Here is a 27,864-nt window from a genome sequence, read left to right as displayed (position 1 = left end):
CAGCAGGTTTGGTTGAAGGTTATAATGGCACCCTTAAATTAAAGTTAGCGAAGATTCAGGCTACGACTGGTCTCTCGTGGCCTGACGCTTTACCCTTAGCTCTATTGTCAACAAGGGCGACTGTACACTCCCGAGTAGGGCTTAGCCTCTACGAGATTGTGTTCGGCCGCCCTGCCAATGTTTTTTTTTTGAAAATTTCTTTATTTGCAAGTTAGGTCACTGCAAAACATAGACATGTACACAGTAGTTCTCCGCATCGTGACATATATTTCAGTATACATTTCAATCATTTACATTTTCTGTTTTCTGCTGTCAAGAACGTCCCAACTCCCCCATTCCCTCCCTGTACCCTCCCCCCCCGGCACTTATCATTCCATTTAACAGCAATACGTTGGTTTTGCATCAATATGTACAGTACAATCTGTATCCAGCAGGTATTTTCAAGATTATAGAATGAATACTATTATTGCAAAATGAAAAAAGTACATATCTATGAGAAAGACGTAGATGAAATGTCTACCAAGATTGGAGCAATATTATTACCTTCATGAAAAAAAATTGTATAGTGATTGAGTATCTTTTCGTGTTTAAGATTACAATACATATAAAGAAGAATTTATAGCAGGAAACACATTTTCATCATCAACAATAAATTCTTTATGCATTTTTTACTATTACTGTTGGTGCTGTGGCTTAGTGGTTAAAGCTCCTGTTGAATTCAACTAATCCATTCTTCAGCAAGGTATATTTTAAAATGATATGAATAGGGTAAACTTCAAATTAGAGAGGTGTTTTTGAATAAGTGAAGAGTCTTCATTCATCTTAAATGTTTGAGTAGAGAAGTGTGTGAACTTAGAAAAGAATATGAAAGTGAAAAAGCAATATTCTCTTGAACACCATAAAGAAAAGTGTTTCAAACTTAAGAATCAAGTGGGTGCTGTGGCTTAGCTGGTTAAAGCACCTGTCTAGTAAACAGGAGATCCTGAGTTCAACTCTCAGCAGTGCCTTGCTTTTCTCATTGTTATATAACAAATCATTTTCATTAGGTCTTATTCCGATACAATTAAAATATAAAAGTCTGATTCATCTTACTGTTGAACAGATCATCTTAAAACTTATTAAAACCCAAGTATTTTCAAGATTATAGAATGAATACTGTTATTGCAAAATAAAAAAAATACATATCTATGAGAAAGACGTAGATGAAATGTCTACCTAGATTGGAGCAATATTATTACCTTCATGAAAAAAAAGTTGTAAAGAATTCAAGAAATGAAATTGGGTTTTATGAGAGTACCTGTTTATTAAAACATATTAATACTTGCGTAGTGATTGAGTATCTTTTCGTGTTTAAGATTACAATACATATAAAGAAGAATTTATAGCAGAAAACACATTTTCATCATCAACAATGAATTATTTATGCATTTTGTACTATTAACGTTGGTGCTGTGGCTTAGTGGTTAAAGCGCCTGTCTCGTAAACAGGAAATCATGAGTTCAAATATCAGCAGCACCCAACTGTTTTCTCCTTGCTTTCCGAATAATTTTCATCAAACAAGTGTTGAATACAATTTAAGAATAAACATCTGGTTCTATGAACTTTAGAATAAGTTATCTTAAAAATTAAATAAAATGCTTGGTATTGTGAAGATTTTTGTAGGAATGCATTGACTGAAATAGGGAAAAGAAAATGACAAAGAACAAGATAGAGGTGAATGATCACTCTATTGTTGAATTCAACTAATCCATTCTTCAGCAAGGTATATTTTAAAATGATATAAATAGGGTAAACTTCAAATTAGAGAGGTGTTTTTGAATGAGTGAAGAGTCTTCATTCATCTTAAGTGTTTGAGTAGAGAAGTGTGTGAACTTAGAAAAGAATATGAAAGTGAAAAAGCAATATTCTCTTGAACACCATAAAGAAAAGTGTTTCAAAATAAAGAATCAAGTGGGTGCTGTGGCTTAGCTGGTTAAAGCACCTGTTTAGTAAAAAGGAGATCCTGAGTTCAAATCTCAGCAGCGCCTTGCTTTTCTCATTGTTATATAACAAATCATTTTCATTAGGTCTTATTCCGATACAATTAAAATATAAAAGTCTGATTCATCTTACTGTTGAACAGATCATCTTAAACCTTATAAAAACAGAAGTATTTTCAAGATTATAGAATGAATACTGTTATTGCAAAATGAAAAAAATACATATCGATGAGAAAGACGTAGATGAAATTTCTACCTAGATTTGAGCAATATTAATACCTTCATATTTTTTTTTTTAAAGAATTCAATAAATGAAATTGGGTTTTATAGTGAGGTTCCGTGACGATCGTAAGTGGTGTTTTCAACTCGCACGAATATGGCCGAGTCTGGTATCTATGAACCGCAAATGACGAGTTTAGTGGGTGTACGCATTTTTGCTGTGCTACCCTAAACCGTTCGTTTGTTTCGTGGGTTTCTTCATCTGAACCCACGGGTTCCATCTTAGATACGGCATCCATTTTGTTTCTTGCCCTCAAGTAGCCAGCGAACAGTCGCTGTCCGCTTCGCGACCCTGGGATTCCCAAACTCCTGCGGAAGACACATTTCCTTTGAAAGTGTCTTTATGATGAGGGGGATGACACTGCAAGGCAGCTGGCCCCGCTCGAGGCTCATCTTGCCGTGCCGGACTATTGTCTCAGTTGTGCATCTCATTAGGCACGTCCTTTTGATTCCTGCAACTCGTGTTTCCTGGTACCTCCCCTTTTACACCCTCTTCGTTCCTGTCTTCCTCTGCACCTGTTTTTCGCCTTATCCTCGATCTGTTTACTGCTGATTGGAATGTACTAATGGTGAGAAGATGTGCTTTTACAGTTGGGAACTACCAAATGTTACTGTTTTTATGTTCCGGGCCCTGAATACATGAAAGCGACCCCTTATGGTCTTTACGATGGGAACCAAGTTGTAATCCTTTGTGTACCATGTTAACCTATGAGAGAAAACTGTATTAAAGGAGCGATCCACAGATACAAGTTGAAGCAGTCTCCTCGAACCTACACGTGTTGTACTTCCTGTGACTTCTGTGTTCCCTGCAGTAAATAAACCTCGAATCTTTGACGCCCAAGGAAGTGTCCCGTGTCTCTGTCATTTGTACACCGGAACAGGTTACCCACGAAGGTTTCAGGTGTTATCCCTGGCACCGCTGGGTCTTAAATTAACCCAGTCCTTCAGTTGGCGCCCAACGTAGGGCTGCATCAGTGGTACCGGTCCAAAGCCCGACGATCGTTTGGAACTTCGTGTGAAATCTCCGAGGGAAGGTGCACCCCGCTTCATCGATCCTGTTGTCGAAACAAGTGGCCCGACGACTTTTCCCGCGAAGATTCCCGACTCCTGACGGCTGCGACGGACTGCTGCCCTGACTGTAGACCTGTTTTGGCGCCTGGCGTAGACCTTGCTACAGCGAGACGATAGACGGGCCTTCCTGGTGACGCCATCGATCTTTGAGTTAAGTATTTGTGGGTCGCTCCCAGAGTCCTTTGTTGTGGGTGCTTAGTTGTTGCATGGTTCCATTGTATTTGTGGTTCTTAGTATTTTGTTCTTTGTTGTGATATTTGACGTCTGCAGTCGCCAAAAACCAAGGGTTTTTGCTCATTGCTGGGATATAGTGTAATCCCGTAACCCTTGACGTTTGTGAAACTCGGTTAGTGTGCACGATGCCTGGCTGTAGTACTTTGTTCAGTTGCTTTAAGGGTTGTGGTACGGATTCCCGACTGGAGGACTCGTGTCCGATACCTCCGGTTGGAACTCCAACTCATGAGTTGTATAGCCTCCATGGTTTGGGTCCAATCACCTTCAATGAGTGTTGGGTTCGTTATACTAAAAAAGACGGTGTCCTTAGTTGGCCACCTCATTGTAGTTTTGAGACCCCAATTTTAGATAATCTAGAAGCTAAATTGTTCCAACGAAAAGCAAGGCCGGCCATGTTTGATTCCTTTTGGTTGTGGCGTAAAGAAGCCAAGCAGAGAGAAATCAAGCCGCTTAAGCGTAATAAAAGAGAAGGTATTGTTACAACGGTAAGAAACGCAGAGCAGTTCCAGCGAGATAAGGAGGAAAAGGAAAAGGAAGTTTTCGATAGATTGCAGCGTATGACTATAGATAAGTGTTACCCCGTTTTACCGACGGGTACGGATAAGAAGGAGGAAGTAGTAGAGGACCCCTTGTTGTCCTATCTCTTGAAGTCACCACCTCCGTACGCACAGGGTACTGTAGTTCCTGTGGTTCCCCCTGCTCCTGTTCCTCCACCTGCTCCTGCTCCTGTTCCACAACCTGTCCCCGTTCTTCAACCCGTTCCTGCTCCTCTACCTGCTTCCGTCCCTACTGCTCCTCCGCTTGTACTTCCCCATACTCCTGTTCCCGCTGCTCCTACTGTTCTGGTTACTCCTGCTGTTTCTTCTGTTTCTGACACTTCTCTTATTACCCCTGGAGTTCTGGACTTTTTGGTTCCGTCCAGAGGTGTCAGGGAACAACACCCGAAGACCCCGGAGTTCCACCTGTCTTGGTGCACAAATAAACAGAAACACGGGCTTCTCGATGGTGGCGTCAAAGACCAAAGGTTTATTACTGCAGGGACACAGAAGTCACAGAAACTACGCATGGGCAGTGTCTAGGAGCCTGTTCGATTTGTACAAAGAGGGTTGCTCCTTATATACTAAAAATTGGGCTTGAGGCAAATTCTTCACATGTTAGTACATTCCCAAACCTTTGTGTCCTAAACAATAAATATTTGGCGTTGCACAGGAATCTTCGACACTATCTGATGTCAAAACATTACGAACGAGGGGTTCCCACTTTTCCATCATAATCTCATGTCAACTTTTCATTCAAGACCCGGACCGCCTCATCGTAAATTTCGTTACCTCCCCCTAATAAAGGCCCAGAAGGAAAGGAGCAGAGCCAGGTGCAGAAGATAGAAAAGCAGGATAAGGGATGTTTGTGGGTTGTAAATGGGCAAGGCTACCGGCTTCGGCCGCCTAATCGTGATCAGGCCAACGACCACAAGAACCAGTATAGCAGGACTGGCCTCGGGCAGAGGAGGCAGCCTTTGTCGAGTCATGCAGCTACAGCGTGTTCTGTTCCAAGGTGCACGTGTCACTAAAGAGGTGAATCACCGGCTAAGGCTACGTGTCCTTAATCGAAATGAAGTGAAGTGATCAAAGGTTATTGCGTATGTGAGGGCAAGAAACACAAAATGGCTGCCATGATCTAAGATGGATGCCATGGGTAGATCAGAAATGTGTTTGTTACAGGAGTACTCTTGCTCGTAGCGTAGCGAAAACACCAGGATATGCTAAATGGATCATTTGCGGTTCGCTGATACCAATATTATGTATTTCCGACAATATTGAAAACACGGGTTCAAATCGTCACGGAACCTCAGACCCTCCTTTTGCCCTTACATAGGCAATGACTCAGTCTATGTCAGAGTCTAATTCTATGCTCATCAGGTCAGTGACATGTTGTTGTATCATCATCCTTTCTCGCGCCTTTTCTCCAAACGCAGGTGGTTTCCTAAAACAGGTTGCAGCACAAAGACTACACAGAGCAGGACCACACTGGATAATCAGGCAGCATGAGAATAGGAATACTAAGATGACACCAATGACCATCAGAACCTTCCATCCCCACGCTGATATCAGAGTCCAAAACCACTCCATGAAGGACCAGTTTCCCTTGTCTACGTGTATAGAGTCGGAAATCTTGTGTAGCTTAGAGATCGCCTCATAGACGGTTGGAGCATTATTGGGAATAAAGACACAGCAGCTCGATTGGATCATTCTGCATACCCCACCTCGATCTGCAAGTATTACGTCTAGAACCATACGGTTCTGCAACGTCATGAGTCTATCCGCCTGAAGCTCAGCAATCAAATTGCTAAGGGCACCAGCAGTTTCGGTAATAGTAGATTCAACTACCCGTGTTAGCTGACGTATGTTTCTACTATTGGCCATAGGCCCCCAGAACGGAAGGAAGCCTTTGAAGAAGTCTCCAGCTTCCTGACCAGCGGTGTCTTCCTTCCTGAAAACACCTCTTGCTACTCTGGTTTTGTGGTAGTCAGAAGAAGCAGTGTATGTTGGAGGCAACAGTCGAGCAATATAACATGACCCTGAAAAGTCAGCAGGCAACCATGTATACGCTCTGTCTTGACAGATGATGTAGGTACCCCTAGCAGTAAGAAAAGCAGGGGAAGAGTTAGACGGAAACACGTAAGTCTCTACGCACTCACTCCTCCCTAGCTGAGCTCTCGGATTTCTCCCATTACCTTGCAAACAGACCTGACCTCGGTGAGGTACGACCCAGATTGGAGTGGAGCTTTTCCGTTTGCTTTCTCCCAAACTAAGGCGATACTCTGAAGAATTCCAACTCAAATATACTCGTAATTCGTCTCTAGGGTAAGATGGAGTATTATTGACGTCCTTGATCATGTCAATAATTCCCTGGACTAAAGCTTTGTTGGCAGAGTTATATCTAGTGGAACGTGGTGGACGCGGAGGATAGGTTTCAAGGGCATAAGCAAAGATGGTTTGAAAGGCCTGAAATGATCCATTATAGCTAAAAGGCAAAACCAGGTAGGGAATGCCTTTATCCATAGTGTGGGGTATCAAGCCACACACCCAGCAGTCTGTAGTGTTAACTACTAGTTGGTGTTGGTGCAAGAGCTGTACAAAAGTGTTATTAATGAATTCTGAGCGTCGGGCTTGCTCATGTTCAGGAAACGAGTGAAAATAGTGTATGGAAGAAACAGTAGAGGAAGCAGGATCAAGGGGAGGTACTATAGTGACTGGCACAAAGATTACATTTATACCAAAAACGATTCCACCCACCAACGTTATCAAAATAATTAAAAATGTAATAGCACATTGCATCAGAAAACATTTACTATGAAGGATTCTGTAAAGTCTGTTTCTGCGAACATAAATCACATTTTCTCGTTGCAGCGCAGGAAGCTCCATCTTCTACAATCCGCTCGCGACCACTGATGATGTGTACGTAGATGAAAATGCCTCTATCAGCCCTGGGAGTTCCCAGAACCAACAGAAAGATCGACCTTGTGTCTGACCCCCGCAGATTCAACTAGGTACACAGCCACGACCCTACGGCTACCCAGACGGCAAGGCAATTTTAAAAACAATAAAACAATAGCAAACTTCCTGGCTGAAGGCAAAAGTTCAAAATTTCAAATATCACAATAGGCAGTTTCCTGCTTTATTTGTCCATATTACGAGATCGTAAGTTGTATCTTAGTTTTGCAGGAACCGTTTGATCAGGAAACAGTGTGTTGTCAATAGAGTTTGCAATGTTCAAGTTCGCAGATGGCAAAGTTTCTTCTGATGCAGAGGGCAAGTGTTCAGGAGTCAAAGAAGTAGTATCAGGAGGAGAGTCAGTTATCAATTCGGCATCGCTGAAAGGGATAAACTTGGGTGTTTGCTCGAATTCAGAGGCACCAATTCCCTTCTTCACCCAGTTGTCGTAAGGAAGTGGCAAAGGTACACGTTTGACATGAGTTGCATGTATCCAGTGCTTGCGTCCAGCCACACGAACGGCAGTTCTTGTTGCAAGCAGCACCTGGAAGGGGCCGACAAACTTGGGCTGAAGGTTCTTTGTCCTCGTAAAATTTCGTACCACAACGTGGTCGCCGGGTTTCAGCTGATGACCTGGACTCTCCGGAGGCTTTGGCAATGCATCGAAAACCTGTTGGTGAATAAGACTCAATTTAGCAGTCAAGTCGTAAAGGTAATCAATCAACATTGGATATTCCAAAGAACAAAATTCTTTCGGCCTAGGCACTCCCCAAACATTAGCAGGACGGCCGAAGACAATTTCGTATGGACTAAGCCCTACTCTAGAATGCACAGTCGCTCTCGTCGATAACAAAGCCAAGGGTAGTGCGTCTGGCCAGGATAAACCCGTGGATTCCTGTATTTTAGCAAGTTTTAGTTTGAGGGTGCCATTGTAACCCTCAACTAAACCAGCGGACTGGGGATGGTTTGCACTGTGAAATTTTTGTTTAATACCCAAACCGGCACACACACTCTGCATAACTTTCCCTATAAACTCACTTCCGTTATCTGACCATACAATCCGTGGCATTCCAAACCTAGGGAAATATTCTTTGAGAAGAATTTTGGCAGTTGATAGGGCAGTATTGTCCTTTAGTGGATATGCTTCGATCCATCTGGAAAATGCACAGACTACCACCAGGACGTATTTTAAGTTATTGCACCGATCCATGTGAATGAAGTCTAACTGAATCACTTCAAAGGGGCAAGAGGGTGGAGCGAAATGACCAGCAGGAGTAGGAGTTCCCATGCCAGGATTATGCATCAGGCATACCATACAATTTTTCACCACTCTCTCTGCACATTTACTAATCCCATCATTCTTCCAGACCGGGGCCAACATATTACAGATTCCTTTAGAACTTATGTGCGCTACTCCATGCGCCATTTTCACCACTGCAAGCACATACGCATCAGGCAACATCCAACGCTGTTGTTCCGACAAGTCAATCCAACACCCACTCGAATCCAACTTGCCCGTACTTTCTTTCCATGCACGTTTTTCCTCCTCAGTTGCCTCTTTCTGAATCTCTTTCACACTTTCCACTGTATCCTCACACATTCCAGACTCGGAGATCCATCTTGCCGATGTTGCAACATACATTCTACTCATCATATTCCTAGCTGTCTGTTTAGCAGTCTCATCAGCAAAAGCATTCCCACGACCAACATCATCCGTGATTGCTTTATGCGCACTGCATTTCACAATCGCAACTTCGGTCGGCAAGGTTAGAGATTCCAACAAGTCGTTAACTAACTGACCATGTTGAATCTTAGTCCCATGGGACGTAATGAAACCTCTTTCTTTCCACAAACGGCCAAAATTATGGGCCACGCCAAACGCGTACTGACTATCTGTGAACACATTCACTCTCTTTCCCTTAGCTAAAACACACGCTCTTGTTAGAGCGATTAACTCTGCAGCTTGGGCAGAATTCTGACTCACTCTTGCAGTCTCCACAATCGTACTCAAAGTCGTTACTGCATAAGCAGCAGTCACATCACCATTCTCCAATTTAAAGCATGACCCATCAACATACAACGTGCCATCGGGATCTGACAATGGAGTGTCTTTCAAATCAATTTGTCCTTTTGTCTCTTCCTCGGTTTTGAAACAACAATCATGAGGTTCGGAATCACTCGACTCTTGATTAGCCGGCAACAGTGTTGCTGGATTCAATACATTGCATCTTTTGATCTGAATATGACTCGCTAGCAATGTCAGCTCGTAGCCAGATAATCTCGCACTGGTAAGGTGTTGTGTCTTGGTTCTGTTCATGAGTGTATCCACAGCATGAGGAACCATAACCACTAGCATGTTGTTCATCACCAAACCAGCAGATTGTCGAATGGAATCCGCAGCTGCCGCTGTAGCTCTCAAACAACTAGGTAACGCTCTAGCTACCGGATCTAATGTTGATGAAAAATACGCACAAGGGCGTTGTTTATCACCAAATTTCTGTGTCAGAACACTCAACGCGCAACCTTCTCTCTCGTGAACATAGAGCGTGAATGGCTTGCTGTAATCGGGTGTGCCCAATACAGGAGCTGAACAAAGTGCATTTCGTAACTCAGAAAAACTCTCCTGACATTCAGCAGACCATGGCACCGGACTCGGAACATTTTTCCCAGTCAAAGCTACCAACGGTTTTGCTAAAAGAGAAAAATTTGGGATCCACTGCCTACAGTAAGAGGTAATACCTAAAAAGGCACGCACTTCTCTCTGTGTGCGAGGAACACTCATCTGCGTAATTGCTTTTATTCTTTCTGGGGTCAACTTCCTTCCCTCCTTTGACAAGAGATGACCTAAGTAGGTCACTTCTTGGCAGCAATATTGCATTTTCGAAGGTGACACCTTATGATTCAAATTGGACAAATGATGCAATAACGAAATTGTAGCTGCTTTGCAAGTTTCCTTGTCATCGGCAGCCACTAGAAGATCATCTACATACTGTACTAGAGCAGAACCTGGAGGAAGTACAAAGGAATCTAACTGACTTTTTAATGCCTGACTGTAAATGGATGGGCTCTCACAATAGCCTTGTGGAGCGCGTTTAAATATGAAGCTTCGACCTCCTAGACAGAAGCCGAAAATATCTCTGCTTTCCTCGGCTATTGGAATGCTGAAAAAGGCATTTTTCAAGTCAATGACTGAAAACCATGTGGCTGTAGCAGGAATCAATGTTAACAAGGCAGTAATATCTGGAACCACAGGAAACTGCGGGACCACAATCTTATTAACTTCTCTGAGATCAATGACAAACCTATATACTGGAGGCTTTGTAGGATCAGTTCGTTTCAAAATCGGTAATACAGGACTGTTACAGACATTTCCTCTAGTTTCTTCAACCACCCCTTTCTTAATCAAATCTTGCACAATCAGTAAAAGTGCACGTTCACCTTCATTAGAGATCTTATATTGAGGAATTCGTGGAAATTTTACATTTGCTTTCAAAGTGACTACATATGGTGGTATTTCTAAAAGGCCTACATCGTTAGGACCAGTCGCCCAAAGAGTATCAGGGAGTGAACGCAGCTCTGGCGGGAGTGCATCCATAGACAAGTACATCGGAGAGGTGATTCTTTTACCCAACGTAAGCTGTACTCCTTCCGGAGAACAGTACAATGTCGCATATAGTCGTTTTAACAAGTCTAAACCAAGCAGATTTTCATTACAACCTGTCGTCAAAATCAGGGGTGCTTTCAATTGACACGGTCCAAAAGAAATAGACAAGGGACCAGATACCGGGTTGTAAACAGGGGCGCCTGAAAAACCTACAGAAACATTTGTTAAGCCGGACAAAGGTGCGCCAGGGAGTTTCGCATGTATGATAGAACTTTTTGCGGCACCAGTATCCAACAGAAACGGTTCGACTACACCTGATGTTGCTACTGCGACATAAGGCCCACTCTGATCCACTGGAACTGATACTACTCCCTCTCTCTGTCCACGGCTGTCCAAGTACCCATTTTGCTGAAATTCCTCATCATTTTCACAATAGTCTTCAACATGATATTGTTGAGATCTATTTTGTTGGGCCGACTGTCCATTTCGTTGATCAAAGTGATTGGAAGGGCGATCATTCGTCTGTGGAGGCATAGCACCTCGTCCTCGACCTCTAGAATTCTGCACAAAACCTCCACGACCTCTCTGAGCTGCTGCTGCGTTATTTTGCGCCAAGACTGGACACTCATTTTTATAATGACCTTCTTTCTTACAATACGCACACTGATTCCACTGGTATTGTGGCCTAGGTGAACTATAATCTGTCCTTTGATACGAACCTTGCTGTGTATTAGTCTGATTCATACGAGGTGGATATGCCTGCTGCAAAAGAACTTTAGTCTTTAAGTCTTTCGTCTTTTTATCTGATTTCTCTTTCTCTTCTTTATCCCTATTTTCATAATACTGTGCAGTTGCAAGTATTTGCGCAGTTGTAGATACAGCCCACGCACTCTCGGAATCTTTTAATTTATTGCATAGCTCAGGTAACAAATTATGTACGAATTTATCGACAAACAGTCTCTGTCCTCCTTCTGTGCTCATATCCTGACCACTATGATCTACAAAAGTCTCTTCGAACCTCGTGAAAAAGTCGGAGACACTTTCGTCTTTCTTTTGCCTGCATGCGGACAACTTGTCCCAATTAACACGCAATGCGGGCATCAGAGTCTTCATTAAGTCGATTATCCTACCTGGAAGATCGGCAATTAGAGGTTCGGGTTTGGAACCACCTATTTGCTGACCATCCGCTGCAATGATAGCTGCCCAATCACCACCTAGGGCAACTGGATGATTCTCCTTACGAATTTTAGCCCAAATTGGTTGCGGAACTACATTCCCAAATAACATGTCAATGTCCGCCAGATTCATTACACAGGCCTCAACTGTTTGCGCTAATTCCTTATAGTATCCAGCAGGATTCTTACGCGGGTCTGGCAAGGCCTGTTTCACTGCAAACACTTTGGCTCGCTTCCACGGAATGTGTATCCACACTCTTTGGAATTGCGCCGGAGCAGCTACAATACCATTGGCAACATCAGCTTGTACAGCGTCGCGCCAAATTGGAGGAACCTCCCTCATTGGATATTGGCGATTCAGCTTCGTATTACTTTTCTCTAAATCTCTCGGTGAACGAAGTGATGGATCATTCCTATAACTTAAAATCAGTTCCATCGCTTCTTTTATATTATGACCTACTATCATTCCTGCAGCAAACTCTTTCTGAACCTTAATTAAGTCTTCTAAATTCAATTCAGAGTCATCTTCTTCTAGTTCCTCACGTAAAAGAGAGCACATCTCGTCAAAGACATATCGTTGCGTTGGTTCATTCCACTGCATAAATGTATCTAGTACATCTCTTGTACTATATCTCCTACTTTTCGAAATCCATCTGAGAGCCGTGGAATCTAATATTCCCCGTTCCTCAGTACTTGGGAGCTGACTACGTCTTTGTACAGAGTCAGAAGTAGGAGTCTTAATTAAAGATTTATAGAAAGGAGACAGAATGTTAGAGACAGAATCAGTGATTCTTCGACGAACAGAAAGCGGAGTCAACATACTGGCAGATGCAGAGAACACAGTAGCAGTTGGAACAGATAGCGGGACAGTAGGAGTATCGAGGAAGATAGCTTGTGGAACAGTAGGTGTAAGCGATACAGGTATAGGTAGAGAAGTCGGCAACCCAGGAAGAGGAGGTGCCGTAGGAACATTCACATTGACCACAGGAGGTACAGGAGCTTGATTCTGAGGGGCAGGAACAGGAATACCAGGTTGTCCAGCAACCGGCAATTGAACATTTGGTACAGGTGGAGCCGTAGCACCTTGTGCATACGGTGGTGGTGACCGTAACAAGTAAGACAACAGAGGATCGTTTTCGGGATCTTCTACTATCTTAGTCGTACTCGATGGCAAGGCAGGATAGCATTTATCTATCGTTAAGTTACGCTCTCTAGTGGCTATCTCCATTGCCTTCTCAGACTCGTTATCTTGCAGCTGCTTAGCCGCTTGTTCTAAAGTTAACTCTTGCTCTTTCTGTTCTTTCTTCAACCTTTTAATCTCTCTCTGTTTAGATTCTTTTCGCCAGTAACGGAAAGAATCAAACATTGCCGGCCGGGCTTTCTTCTTAAACAGTTTCACTTCTAAATTGTCAAGGATTTCGGGTTCAAAACTACCATGCAGTGGCCAACTAAGGACACCGTCCTTTTCAGTGTATCGGACCCATACCTCATTATAAGATATAGGACCCACACCATGCTTACAGTAAAGATCATATAAAGGAGTCCCAATCGGAGGAACCAGACATGAGTCCTCCAATCGTGAATTGCTGTTGCAACCAAAACACGACAACATACAATTTTTCCGACTTACCATTTTGTAATCCGGAACACAGAACAAACAACACAAACAAGAATGTGCACTCGAACCAAGAACTTAGGCCTACCAAAAGAGAACAAATGTATCGTATTGATACCCAAACCAAACCAAATAGATTATCGTAACCAGAACAACCAGTGATAATCTTACGAAACCAAACCAAACCAAGAACCAAAAAGGATTTTAACAACCCTCACGAGATAACCAGCTAGCAACCACTAAATACTTAACTGAGGCACTGAAGACGTCACCAAGGAGAAACCCGTCACGTTTCGCCGTACTAAGGACTGCACCTCGGGTCCAAGACAGGGCGACGTTCAAGGCAACGGCCCACTGCAGCCGTCCTGAACGGGGACCCTCGTGGAAGAGAACGTCGGGCCACTTTTGCGATATGCCGGGATCGATGAAGTGGGGCGCCTCCCTCAGGAATCTTCACACGAAGCTTCTCGAACTCTTCAGGCTTTTGGACCGGTACCGAATGACGTCGCCCCATGTTGGGCGCCAATTGGAGTTCTGGACTTTTTGGTTCCGTCCAGAGGTGTCAGGGAACAACACCCGAAGACCCCGGAGTTCCACCTGTCTTGGTGCACAAATAAACAGAAACACGGGCTTCTCGATGGTGGCGTCAAAGACCAAAGGTTTATTACTGCAGGGACACAGAAGTCACAGAAACTACGCATGGGCAGTGTCTAGGAGCCTGTTCAATTTGTACAAAGAGGGTTACTCCTTATATACTAAAAATTGGGCTTCAGGCGAATTCTTCACATGTTAGTACATTCCCAAACCTTTGTGTCCTAAACAATAAATATTTGGCATTGCACAGGAATCTTCGACACTATCTGATGTCAAAACATTACGAACGAGGGGTTCCCACTTTTCCATCATAATCTCATGTCAACTTTTCATTCAAGACCCGGACCGCCTCATCGTAAATTTTGTTACCTCCCCCTAATAAAGGCCCAGAAGGAAAGGAGCAGAGCCAGGTGCAGAAGATAGAAAAGCAGGATAAGGGATGTTTGTGGGTTGTAAATGGGCAAGGCTACCGGCTTCGGCCGCCTAATCGTGATCAGGCCAACGACCACAAGAACCAGTATAGCAGGACTGGCCTCGGGCAGAGGAGGCAGCCTTTGTCGAGTCATGCAGCTACAGCGTGTTCTGTTCCAAGGTGCACGTGTCACTAAAGAGGTGAATCACCGGCTAAGGCTACGTGTCCTTAATCGAAATGAAGTGAAGTGATCAAAGGTTATTGCGTATGTGAGGGCAAGAAACACAAAATGGCTGCCATGATCTAAGATGGATGCCATGGGTAGATCAGAAATGTGTTTGTTACAGGAGTACTCTTGCTCGTAGCGTAGCGAAAACACCAGGATATGCTAAATGGATCATTTGCGGTTCGCTGATACCAATATTATGTATTTCCGACAATATTGAAAACACGGGTTCAAATCGTCACGGAACCTCACCCCGTTGAGTTACTCTTCTTCTCCATCTGTTCGACGTCGTACCCCTTCTGTTGCTGCTAACTTCTTTAATTCTCTTGGACCTATTCTTGAGTCCGCTGGTTCGGACGGTCCTCAAAGACGAAGTCAGCTTCCCGGTGGTAGGGAACGTGACTCGCTGTATAACATGGCGATGGGTTGGATGAAATACCCCCTTAGAAATCCTCCACGTGTGGTGCTTGATACGTTTTGTCAATTTAACGAACCGACACAGAGGTTCGTGTTTGAAGAAATGTGCAAGGTTCTACGTGACCAAATATAGGCTGATGCATCTGATGATGTAATGACTGCTCTCACTAATCTCCAGCTCCAGTTTGCGAGTGGAATAATGGTGGGTAGCAATGTTCGGCGTGCTGTCGAGCAGTTGTTGTCTTTTCATCCTTCTATAATGCCTAGGGAATTGTTTTTAGAAGACATTGAGGGACCGCTTGCAGCGCCTGGTCAGTATCCTATGCACGAAGTTCCACCAGTGTGGATGCCAGGTAACCCTGGTGCTGCACCGCCGATCCTGCCGCATTTCCAGAGAGTGTGGATACACCTCCCATGGAAACGATCGGAGGTTTTGCAGGTAAAGCAATCTTTGCCTGACCCTCGCAAAAATCCTGCAGGGTACTATAAAGAATTGTCGCAGCTAGTGGATGCTACGATAATGAATCTGGCTGACATTGATATGTTGTTTGGTAACGTAGTTCCGCAACCGGTTTGGGCGAAAATTCGTCAGGAAAATCATGTAGCAGAATTAGGAGGTGATTGGGCTGCTCTTACAGCGACGGATACCCGACAAGTTGGTGGGGCCAAGCCTGAACAGCTAATTACGGCTTTGCCCCAGAGAATTATTACTCTTATGAAGACGCTTATGCCAGCTATGAAGGTAAATTGGGACAAACTGTCCGCTTGCAAACAAAAGAAGGATGAGAGTGTCTCTGATTTCTTTACAAGATTTGAGGAGGCATTCATTGATCATAGTGGTCAAGATATGGGTACCGAGGGAGGTCAGCGATTGTTTGTGGACAAGTTTGTCTCAAATTTGTTGCCGGACCTAAGCAGCAAATTACAAAATTCAGAAAGTGCGTGGGCTGTTTCCACTTCTGCTCAAATATTGGCCACGGCCCAATATTATGAGAATAGAGAGAAAGAAGAAAATGATCGAGCAGATAAAAAGACAAAAGAACTCAAAACTAAAGTGTTGTTGCAGCAAGCGTATCCTCCACGTTCGAATCAGAATGATTCGCAACAACGGAATAGATCGCAGTCTCAGTCGAATAGGTCGCAATCGCGAAATGACTCCTCTTCGCAGAGATCTTCGTTAGGGTACAATCAGTGTGCCTATTGTAGGGGAGAGGGTCATTTGAAATTCGATTGTCCAGTTTTGCTTGATCGAAACAATGGTAATTCATCTAGAGGAGGTCGTGGTGGTCCTCAACAGGCATCACGTGGTAGAGGTCGTGGTGCTCAAAATGATCGTTCTAACAATTCTTCTGACTCTAATAATTGTTTTGATCAGCGCGGATCGTCGCAAGGAAGATCTGCGCAGTACAATGTGGAGGATTATTACGTCGATCAGGATGCTGACGACGGTAATTACTAGGACAGCCATAGACAAGGAGAGGGAGTAGTATCAGTTCCGGTTGATCAGAGAGGGCCTTACGTCGCAGTTGCCACCTCGGGCGTAGTTGAGACTTTTCTGTTGGACACTGGTGCAGCGAAAAGTTCCATCATGCATTCGAAACTCCCTGGCGCACCTTTGTCTGGCTTAACAAATGATTCCGTTGGATTCTCTGGCGCCCCTGTTAGCAATCCGGTTTCTCGTCCGTTGCCCCTTACAATTGCGCCACGTGAGCTGAAAGCTCCTTTGATTTTGACTACTGGTTATGGTGAAAATCTTTTGGGCCTGGATTTGCTAAAACGTCTGTATGCGACTCTGTATTGTTCTCCTGCGGGAGTGAAGCTTACGTTGGGTGAGAGAGTTGTCTCTCCTATGTACTTATCCATCGATAAGCTTCCACCGGAATTGAGTTCTCTTCCTGCATCTTTGTGGGCAACGGGCCCCAATGACGTGGGCCTGCTTGACATCTCCCCTTATGTTGTTCACTTGAAATTGAATGTGCGATTGCCACGTATTCCCCAGTATCGTATCTCCCTTGATGGTGAGCGAGCGCTGTTAGCGATCATTTACGATTTGATCGAGAAAGATGTTATCGAGGAGACTCGGGGAAACGTGTGCAATAGCCCTGTACTGCCCATCTTGAAGCGCACTGATCCATCAAAACCACCTGTTTATCGTTTTGTTATCGATTTACGGGAGGTGAATAAAATTGTGATTCCTCAGTTCCCTGTGGTGCCTGACATCACGGCTCTACTGACTCTGATTCCAGCCTCTGCATCTTGGTTCTCGGTGATCGATCTGAAGAATGCTTTCTTTAGCATTCCGATTGCTGAGGAGAGTAGGGACCTTTTCAGTTTCTCTCTCGGTGGCCGCAGCTATAGGTTCAAATGCGCTCCTCAGGGCTACTGTGAGAGCCCGTCGATATATAGCCAAGCTATGAAGGGCCAACTAGATGCGTTTGTGTTGCTGGCCGGTGCGACCTTGATCCAATATGTCGATGACTTATTGGTGGCTGCAGATACTCAGGACATTTGCAAAATTGCTACGGTGTCATTGTTGCAACATCTCTGTGACTTACATCATAAGGTGTCACCTTCTAAACTGCAATATTGTTGTCAAGAAGTAACCTATCTAGGTCACTTATTGTCAAAGGAGGGAAGAAGGTTGACCCCAGAGAGAATTGCAGCGATTGCTCGAATAACTGTGCCAACAACTCAGAGAGATGTACGTGCCTTTTTAGGTATCACGTCATACTGCAGGCAATGGATTCCAAATTTTTCATTGCTAGCAAAACCATTGGTGGCTCTTACGTGTAAGGATGTTCCAACTCCTTTACCATGGACGGAAGAATGTCAGAAAAGTTTTTCTGAATTGCGTGATGCGTTGTGTTCGGCTCCTGTGTTAGGTACCCCTGACTACAGTAAGCCGTTTACACTATACGTTCACGAGAGGGAAGGTTGTGCGTTGAGTGTTTTGACGCAACAATTCGGCGGTAAGCAACGTCCATGTGCATATTTTTCCTCGACCTTGGACCCGGTAGCTAGAGCATTGCCGAGTTGTCTGAGAGCAACAGCGGCAGCTGCGGTGTCCATCCGACAATCTGCAGGATTGGTCATGGATAATATGCTTACGGTGATGGTTCCGCATGCAGTTGACACTCTCTTGAATCGTACGAAAACTCAACACCTGACAAGTGCAAGATTGTCTGGTTATGAGTTGACGCTTTTGGCAAGTCACATTCAAATAAAACGTTGCAACGTCCTGAACCCGGCGACTTTGTTGCCAATCAGTATGGAATCAGACGAAGTAGCACCTCATGACTGCTACTTACGAACCGAGGAGGAAACAAAAGGTCGTGCAGACCTGAAAAATACTCCATTGGAAGATCCCGATGGGACCTTGTATGTGGATGGGTCGTGTTTTAAGTTGCCGAATGGCGATGTAACGACTGCGTATGCTGTGGTGACATTTAGTACTGTTGTGGAAAGTGCGAGATTGAATCAGAATTCTGCTCAGGCGGCAGAGCTGATTGCTTTGACTAGAGCATGTGTGTTGTCGAAAGGGAAACGGGTGAATGTGTTTACGGACAGCCAATACACATTTGGCGTGGCCCATAGCTTTGGACGTTTGTGGAGAGAGATAGGGTTCATGACATCGCATGGTACGAAGATTCAGCACGGACAGCTCGTGAATGATCTTTTGGACGCGCTTACATTGCCCAAGCAGGTGGCGATTATTAAATGTAGTGTGCACCGTAAGGTGACGGATGATGTTGGTCGTGGTAATGCGTTTGCGGATGAGATTGCTAAGGAGACTGCCCGGAATCTTAGTACTAGAATGTATGTGACGAGTTTGGTTAGGTGGCCTACAGAGACTGGTATGTGTGAGGACACTATCGAGAGTGTGAAAGCGATTCAGAACGAGGCCACTGAATCTGAAAAGACGAAGTGGAAAGAGAGTACGGGAAAGTTGGATGCGAATGGCTGTTGGATTGATTTGTCGGAGAATAAGAGATGGATGTTGCCGGATGCATATGTGCTAGCTGTTGTGACGATGGCACACGGCTTGGCACATATTAGTGTGAAAGGTATCTGCAAGTTGTTGTCCCCTGTATGGAAGAATGATGGTATTACTAAGTGTGCTGAGAGATTGGTTAAGAATTGTATGATTTGTATGATGTAAAATCCTGGTAAGGGAACCCCTACACCTCCTGGCCATTTTGCTCCCCCTTCATGTCCCTTTGAGGTGATTCAGCTAGACTTCATCCACATGGAGCGATGCAATAACCTGAAGAACGTTTTAGTTGTGGTTTGCGCATTCTCCCGATGGATCGAAGCCTACCCTCTCAAAGATAACACTGCTTTGTCCACTGCAAAAATCCTACTGAAGGAATACTTTCCTCGGTATGGAATGCCACGGATTGTATGGTCTGATAACGGAAGTGAGTTTGTGGGGAGTGTGATGAAGAGTGTGTGTAAGGGCCTTGGAATTACACAGAAATTCCACAGCGCCAATCATCCCCAGTCAGCAGGTTTGGTTGAAGGTTATAATGGCACCCTTAAATTAAAGTTAGCGAAGTTTCAGGCTACGACTGGTCTCTCGTGGCCTGACGCTTTACCCTTAGCTCTATTGTCAACAAGGGCGACTGTACACTCCCGAGAAGGGCTTAGCCCCTACGAGATTGTGTTTGGCCGCCCTGCCAATGTTTGGGGGTCCCTAGACCGAGTGTGTTATCTGATCTTGAATATCCAATGTTGATCGATTATCTTCATGATCTGACTGCTAAACTGAGGTTAATTCACCAACAGGTCTTCGAAGCACTGCCGACGCAGACGGAGGGTCCAGGCCACCAGCTCCAGCCCGGAGACTGGGTGGTGACGCGAAACTTTGCCAGAAAACGCAACCTTGAGCCTCGTTTTACTGGACCCTACCAAGTGCTCCTTGCCACGAGGACTGCTGTTTGGTTAGGAAGGACGCAAAAATTGGGTGCATGCCACCCATACTAAAAAGGTACCTATACCTTTACCAGCAGACTCGTGGGTGAGGAAGGGCATTGCCTCGTCCGAAACAGAAGCTGTGCAGACTTTCGTTCCTTTTAGCGACGCTCAGCCTGTCGGCGAGACCTCAGTGCAGCAGAACGACATTGTTGAACATTTGTCATCACAAAACTCAGGATCTGAACAATTGACTGATCAACAGAACTCTGTTTCATCATCGGACCAACTGTTTGACGAACAGACATGTCCTGGGAAAAGCCGATATTTTCTGCGATCCAATATCAAAGACTAATAAAAGCTCTGCTTTCTCCTTTGACATCCACGTTACCCCATTGCTACCATTCAGTCTGAACACACTCGTATAAATTGTAATTTTGTAAATTTGAGCCTTTTTCCATATATACGGTTTGCTTTCACAGCTAGGAGATTTTGTACATATTGTAAATTAAAAATACCTTGCATCCGGTTGGGCCGTAGGGCCGCACGGGTACTTCCTTCTGGTTAGTAGGTCTTGACACTAGGTCCAAGACCGTCGGTTCCTGGGAACTCCTGGGGATTGACTACTGCTACACAGAACGAAGTGCGTCAAAAACGCTGCGGACGGTTTTAGAGGATGGCTTCCTCAAAGCTGTTGGATTTGGAAAAAGCTCAGGCCCAAAGATTCAAGCTGCAGCAAATTGCTCGTACAAAATGCTTCATGTTTCAGGTGTTCCTTCTATTCTTAACTGTTTCCTCATTATTGGTGGGTGGGGTGTATTACATGATACAGTCGTTCTTGCCTACTGCCTCACCTACCCCTTCTTCTGAACCTAAACCTATCTCCACTGTTTCTCCTCATTCCTTCCACATCTTACCACAACACGAGCAGGCTAGACGTGCGGAGTTCATGAACAATTCCTTCGTTCAGCTCCTTCATCAGCATCAGTTGGTTGTAAACACTACCAATTGTTGGGTGTGTGGGTTAATGCCACATACCACCGATAAAGGAATTCCGTACTTGGTCCTACCTTACAGTTCCCAGGGTTCAGCTCGAGCATTCCAAACAATGTTTCGAAGCGCACTAGATTCTTACCCCAATCGAGAGCCACGTTCTCCCCACTTTGGTCCCGGTCCGTACCATAAGCCTTTGGCAATAGCGATTGCTGACTTAGATAGGGATATCTATGAGCCGTCGCTTATCCCAGATGAAGAGGTGCAAGCCTATAGGGATCTGAGTGAGGTTGAGTATAATGCGCTCGTAGGTGAAAGACAGCTTAAAAGCTCGTCTCCAATATGGATCGTACCCCACCTTGGTAATTTCTGTCTAAAAGGTCGTGGCCGAAGCCCGAGAGCTCACCTTGGAGAGAGTGCTTGCTCCGAGACGTATGTTTTACCAATGCTCTCTTCCCCTGTTCTCCTGACTGCCAAGGGTACATACTTGGTCTGTTATGACCGTGCATATACATGGTTGCCCCTTGACTTTGCGGGCACCTGTTATATTGCAAACTTGCTGCCTCCAACTTTTACGTTTGCCGCAGATTATCATAAGACCAGAGTTGTGAGGGGCGTGATTTGCGAAGAGGACACTGCCGGTCAAGAGGCAGGAGACTTTTTCAAGGGTTTCTTTCCGTTTTGGGGACCTATGGTCAATAGTAGGAACCTGAGACAGTTGACTCGAGTGGTGGAATCGACTGCTAATATCACTGCCAGTGCCCTTGGTAACATTACAGCAGAGCTCCAGGCGGATAGGCTTATGACGTTACAAAACCGTATGGTTTTAGACGTTGTCTTAGCAGATCGAGGTGGAGTATGTAAGGTGATCCATTCGAGCTGTTGTATTTTCATTCCAGACAACGCTCCGACTGTCTATCAAGCCATCTCGAAGTTGCATAAGATCTCTGAGTCCATACACGTGGACGTAGGGGATTGGACGCTACTATGATGGTTTTGGGGCCTAATGTCGACTTGGGGTTGGACGATTTTGATGATTATCGGGGTTGTTGTAGCATTCCTGTTCACGTGCTGTCTTTGTGTGCAGTGTGGTCCTGCCTTATGTGGCCTCTGTGCTACAACGTGTATAAGACGGCCGCCTGTTACCAAGGAAGCATTGATGGATAGAATTATGTTGCAGCAGCATCTGGATGGTCTGATGAATATCGAGATCGATTATGATTCCGACCAGTGCTTGCCTACATGAGGGCAAAAGGAGCGTCTGAGGTTCCGTGACGATCGTAAGTGGTGTTTTCAACTCGCACGAATATGGCCGAGTCTGGTATCTATGAACCGCAAATGACGAGTTTAGTGGGTGTACGCGTTTTCGCTGTGGTAGCCTAAACCTTTCGTTTGTTTTGTGGGTTTCTTCATCTGAACCCACGGGTTCCATCTTAGATACGGCATCCATTTTGTTTCTTGCCCTCAAGTAGCCAGCGAACGGACGCTGTCCGCTTCGCGACCCTGGGATTCCCAAACTCCTGCGGAAGACACATTTCCTTTGAAAGTGTCTTTATGATGAGGGGGATGACACTGCAAGGCAGCTGGCCCCGCTCGAGGCTCATCTTGCCGTGCCGGACTATTGTCTCAGTTGTGCATCTCATTAGGCACGTCCTTTTGATTCCTGCAACTCGTGTTTCCTGGTACGTCCCCTTTTACACCCTCTTTGTTCCTGTCTTCCTCTGCACCTGTTTTTCGCCTTATCCTCGATCTGTTTACTGCTGATTGGAATGTACAAATGGTGAGAAGATGTGCTTTTACAGTTGGGAACTACCAAATGTTACTGTACTTATGTTCCGGGCCCTGAATACATGAAAGCGACCCCTTATGGTCTTTACGATGGGAACCAAGTTGTAATCCTTTGTGTACCATGTTAACCTATGAGAGAAAACTGTATAAAAGGAGCGATCCACAGATACAAGTTGAAGCAGTCTCCTCGAACCTACACGTGTTGTACTTCCTGTGACTTCTGTGTTCCCTGCAGTAAATAAACCTCGAATCTTTGACGCCGAAGGAAGTGTCCCGTGTCTCTGTCATTTGTACGCCGGAACAGGTTACCCACGAAGGTTTCAGGTGTTATCCCTGGCACCGCTGGGTCTTAAATTAACCCAGTCCTTCAATAGGAGTACCTGTTTATTAAAACATATTAATCCTTGCGTAGTGATTGAGTATCTTTTCGTGTTTAAGATTACAATACATATAAAGAAGAATTTATAGCAGAAAACACATTTTCATCATCAACAATAAATTATTTATGCATTTTTTACTATTACAGTTGGTGCTGTGGCTTAGTGGTTGAAGCTCCTGTCTCATAAACAGGAAATCCTGAGTTCAAATCTCAGCAGCATTTAACTGTATTCTCCATGCTTTCCGAATATTTTTCATCAAACAAGTGTTGAATACAATTTAAGTATAAACATCTGGTTCTATGAACTTTAGAATAAGTTATCTTAAAAATTAAATAAAATACTTGGTATTGTGAAGATTTTTGTCGGAATGCATTGATTGAAATAGGGAAAAGAAAATGACAAAGAAAAAGATAGAGGTGAATGATCACTCTATTGTTGAATTCAACTAATCTATTCTTCAGCAAGGTATATTTTAAAATGATATGAATAGGGTAAACTTCAAATTAGAGAGGTGTTTTTGAATAAGTGAAGAGTCTTCATTCATCTTAAGTTTATGAGTAGAGAAGTGTGTGAACTTACAAAAGAATATGAAAGTGAAAAAGCAATATTCTCTTGAACACCATAAAGAAAAGTATTTCAAACTTAAGAATCAAGTGGGTGCTGTGGCTTAGCTGGTTAAAGCGCCTGTCTAGTAAACAGGAGATCCTGAGTTCAACTCTCAGCAGTGCCTTGCTTTTCTCATTGTTATATAACAAATCATTTTCATTAGGTCTTATTCGGATACAATTAAAATATAAAAGTCTGATTCATCTTACTGTTGAACAGATCATCTTTATCCTTATAAAAACCCAACTATTTTCAAGATTATAGAATGAATACTGTTATTGCAAAATGAAAAAAATACATATCTATGAGAAAGACGTAGATGAAATGTCTACCTAGATTGGAGCAATATTATTACCTTCATGAAAAAAAATTGTAAAAAATTCAAGAAATGAAATTGGGTTTTATAAGAGTACCTGTTTATTAAAACATATTAATCCTTGCGTAGTGATTGAGTATCTTTTCGTGTTTAAGATTACAATACATATAAAGAAGAATTTATAGCAGAAAACACATTTTCATCATCAACAATAAATTCTTTATGCATTTCTTACTATTACTGTTGGTGCTGTGGCTTAGGGGTTAAAGCTCCTATCTCGTAAACAGGAAATCCTGAGTTCAATTCTCAGCAGCATTTAACTGTATTCTCCATGCTTTCCGAATAATTTTCATCAAACAAGTGTTGAATACAATTTAAGTATAAACATCTGGTTCTATGAACTTTAGAATAAATTATCTTAAAAATTAAATAAAATGCTTGGTATTGGGAAGATTTTTGTAGGAATGCATTGACTGAAATAGTGAAAAGAAAATGACAAAGAACAAGATAGAGGTGAATGACACTCTATTGTGGAATTCAACTAATCCATTCTTCAGCAAGGTATATTTTAAAATGATATGAATAGGGTAAACTTCAAATTAGAGAGGTGTTTTTGAATAAGTGAAGAGTCTTCATTCATCTTAAGTGTTTGAGTAGAGAAGTGTGTGAACTTAGAAAAGAATATGAAAGTGAAAAAGCAATATTCTCTTGAACACCATAAAGAAAAGTGTTTCAAATTTAAGAATCAAGTGGGTCCTGTGGCTTAGCTGGTTAAAGCGCCTGTCTAGTAAACAGGAGATCCTGAGTTCAAATCTCAGCAGCGCCTTGCTTTTCTCATTGTTATATAACAAATCATTTTCATTAGGTCTTATTCCGATACAATTAAAATATAAAAGTCTGATTCATCTTACTGTTGAACAGATCATCTTTAACCTTATAAAAACCCAAGTATTTTCAAGATTATAGAATGAATACTGTTATTGCCAAATTAAAAAAATACATATCTATGAGAAAGACGTTGATGAAATGTCTACCTAGATTGGAGCAATATTATTACCTTCATGAAAAAAAATTGTAAAGAATTCAAGAAATGAAATTGGGTTTTATAAGAGTACCTGTTTATTAAAACATAATAATACTTTCGTAGTGATTGAGTATGTTTTCGTGTTTAAGATTACAATACATATAAAGAAGAATTTATAGCAGGAAACACATTTTCATCAGCAATAATGAATTATTTATGCATTTCTTACTATTAACTTTGGTGCTGTGGCTTAGTGGTTAAAGCGCCTGTCTCGTAAACAGGAAATCCTGAGTTCAAATCTCAGCAGCATTTAACTGTTTTCTCCATGCTTTCCGAATCATTTTCATCAAACAAGTGTTGAATACAATTTAAGTATAAACATCTGGTTCTATGTACTTTAGAATAAGTTATCTTAAAAATTAAATAAAATGCTTGGTATTGTGAAGATTTTTGTAGGAATGCATTGACTGAAATAGGGAAAAGAAAATGACAAAGAACAAGATAGAGGTGAATGATCACTCTATTGTTGAATTCAACTAATCCATTCTTCAGCAAGGTATATTTTAAAATGATATGAATAGGGTAAACTTCAAATTAGAGAGGTGTTTTTGAATAAGTGAAGAGTCTTCATTCATCTTAAGTGTTTGAGTAGAGAAGTGTGTGAACTTAGAAAAGAATATGAAAGTGAAAAAGCAATATTCCCTTGAACACCATAAAGAAAAGTGTTTCAAAATAAAGAATCAAGTGGGTGATGTGGCTTAGCTGGTTATAGCACCTGTTTAGTAAAAAGGAGATCCTGAGTTCAAATCTCAGCAGCGCCTTGCTTTTCTCATTGTTATATAACAAATCATTTTCATTAGGTCTTATTCCGATACAATTAAAATATAAAAGTCTGATTCATCTTACTGTTGAACAGATCATCTTAAACCTTATAAAAACACAACTATTTTCAAGATTATAGAATGAATACTGTTATTGCCAAATGAAAAAAATACATATCTATGAGAAAGACGTAGATGAAATTTCTACCTAGATTTGAGCAATATTAATACCTTCATGATTTTTTTTTTAAAGAATTCAAGAAATGAAATTGGGTTTTATAAGAGTACCTGTTTATTAAAACATATTAATACTTGCGTAGTGATTGAGTATGTTTTCGTGTTTAAGATTACAATACATATAAAGAAGAGTTTATAGCAGGAAACACATTTTCATCATCAACAATGAATTATTTATGCATTTCTTATTAATAACATTGGTGCTGTGGCTTAGTGGTTAAAGCGCCTGTCTCGTCAACAAGAAATCCTGAGTTCAAAGCTCAGCAGCATTTAACTGTTTTCTCCATGCTTTCCGAATAATTTTCATCAAACAAGTGTTGAATACAATTTAAGTATAAACATCTGGTTCTATGAACTTTAGAATAAGTTATCTTAAAAATTAAATAAAATGCTTGGTATTGAGAAGATTTTTGTAGGAATGCATTGACTGAAATAGGGAAAAGAAAATGACAAAGAACAAGATACAGGTGAATGATCACTCTATAGTTGAATTCAACTAATCCATTCTTCAGCAAGGTATATTTTAAAATGATATGAATAGGGTAAGCTTCAAATTAGAGAGGTGTTTTTGAATAAGTGAAGAGTCTTCATTCATCTTAAGTGTTTGAGTAGAGAAGTGTGTGAACTTAGAAAAGAATATGAAAGTGAAAAAGCAATATTCTCTTGAACACTATAAAGAAAAGTGTTTCAAATTTAAGAATCAAGTGGGTGCTGTGGCTTAGCTGGTTAAAGCGCCTGTCTAGTAAACAGGAGATCCTGAGTTCAACTCTCAGCCGTCCCTTGCTTTTCTCATTGTTATATAACAAATCATTTTCATTGGGTCTTATTCCGATACAATTAAAATATAAAAGTCTGATTCATCTTACTGTTGAACAGATCATCTTTATCCTTATAAAAACCCAAGTATTTTCAAGATTATAGAATGAATACTGTTATTGCAAAATGAAAAAAATACATATCTATGAGAAAGACGTAGATGAAATGTCTACCTAGATTTGAGCAATATTATTACCTTCATGAAAAAATTTTTTAAAAAATTCAAGAAATGAAATTGGGTTTTATAAGAGTACCTGTTTATTAAAACATATTAATCCTTGCGTAGTGATTGAGTATCTTTTTGTGTTTAAGATTACAATACATATAAAGAAGAATTTATAGCAGAAAACACATTTTCATCATCAACAATAAATTCTTTATGCATTTTTTACGATTACTGTTGGTGCTGTGGCTTAGGGGTTAAAGCTCCTGTCTCGTAAACAGGAAATCCTGAGTTCAATTCTCAGCAGCATTTAACTGTTTTCTCCATGCTTTCCGAATAATTTTCATCAAACAAGTGTTGAATACAATTTAAGTATAAACATCTGGTTCTATGAACTTTAGAATAAGTTATCTTAAAAATTAAATAAAATGCTTGGTATTGTGAAGATTTTTGTAGGAATGCATTGACTGAAATAGGGAAAAGAAAATGACAAAGAACAAGATAGAGGTGAATGATCACTCTATTGTTGAATTCAACTAATCCATTCTTCAGCAAGGTATATTTTAAAATGATATGAATAGGGTAAACTTCAAATTAGAGAGGTGTTTTTGAATAAGTGAAGAGTCTTCATTCATCTTAAGTGTTTGAGTAGAGAAGTGTGTGAACTTAGAAAAGAATATGAAAGTGAAAAAGCAATATTCTCTTGAACACC

At 42.2% G+C, this 27,864-nt stretch overlaps 4 non-coding genes across 4 annotated transcripts; all 4 read left to right on the top strand.

Annotated features, from left to right (window-relative positions):
* Window positions 1–933: 933 nt before the first annotated feature.
* Window positions 934–1,007, top strand: TRNAT-AGU (transfer RNA threonine (anticodon AGU)). Its single transcript has one exon. It is a non-coding gene; the product is annotated as a tRNA-Thr (tRNA).
* Window positions 1,008–23,825: 22,818 nt separating this feature from the next.
* TRNAT-AGU (transfer RNA threonine (anticodon AGU)) lies at window positions 23,826–23,899 on the top strand. The gene has a single exon. It is a non-coding gene; the product is annotated as a tRNA-Thr (tRNA).
* Window positions 23,900–24,843: 944 nt separating this feature from the next.
* TRNAT-AGU (transfer RNA threonine (anticodon AGU)) lies at window positions 24,844–24,917 on the top strand. Its single transcript has one exon. It is a non-coding gene; the product is annotated as a tRNA-Thr (tRNA).
* Window positions 24,918–25,354: 437 nt separating this feature from the next.
* Window positions 25,355–25,427, top strand: TRNAT-CGU (transfer RNA threonine (anticodon CGU)). Its single transcript has one exon. It is a non-coding gene; the product is annotated as a tRNA-Thr (tRNA).
* The last annotated feature ends 2,437 nt before the right edge of the window (window positions 25,428–27,864 follow it).

This window comes from Lissotriton vulgaris, chromosome 12 (genome assembly GCF_964263255.1).
Source record: "Lissotriton vulgaris chromosome 12, aLisVul1.2, whole genome shotgun sequence".
In the NCBI taxonomy this organism is placed as follows: domain Eukaryota; kingdom Metazoa; phylum Chordata; class Amphibia; order Caudata; family Salamandridae; genus Lissotriton; species Lissotriton vulgaris.
The sequence above is the reverse complement of the archived record's forward strand: the minus strand, read 5'-3'. Positions and strand labels throughout refer to the sequence as shown.